Here is a 320-nt window from a genome sequence, read left to right on the forward strand (position 1 = left end):
GCTAGCTGCTGACCCATGGACACCACTAAGAACTCAGAAACCTGATGAAAGAAAATATCTTGATGGACCAACATACACAGAGCACAAGCTAAACAACTCATTGTGGCCATGGTGAGCCAGGGGCCAAGGAACACGTTGGATATGCTGGTCACTTGTCATGTCTCCTTCTTTACACAAAGCTCAAGTCCTAGTAGGGTTGGACCACCACACTATGACCTCACTTAGTCTTTCAAGTTTCCTCAATGCCCTATTTAAACACCATCACTGAGAATTCAGACTCCAAGGCATGAAATTTGAATAACCGAACTCAGTTCATAATA

The sequence above is a fragment of the Pteropus vampyrus genome, unplaced genomic scaffold (assembly GCF_000151845.1).
Source record: "Pteropus vampyrus isolate Shadow unplaced genomic scaffold, Pvam_2.0 Scaffold679, whole genome shotgun sequence".
Lineage (NCBI taxonomy): Eukaryota > Metazoa > Chordata > Mammalia > Chiroptera > Pteropodidae > Pteropus > Pteropus vampyrus.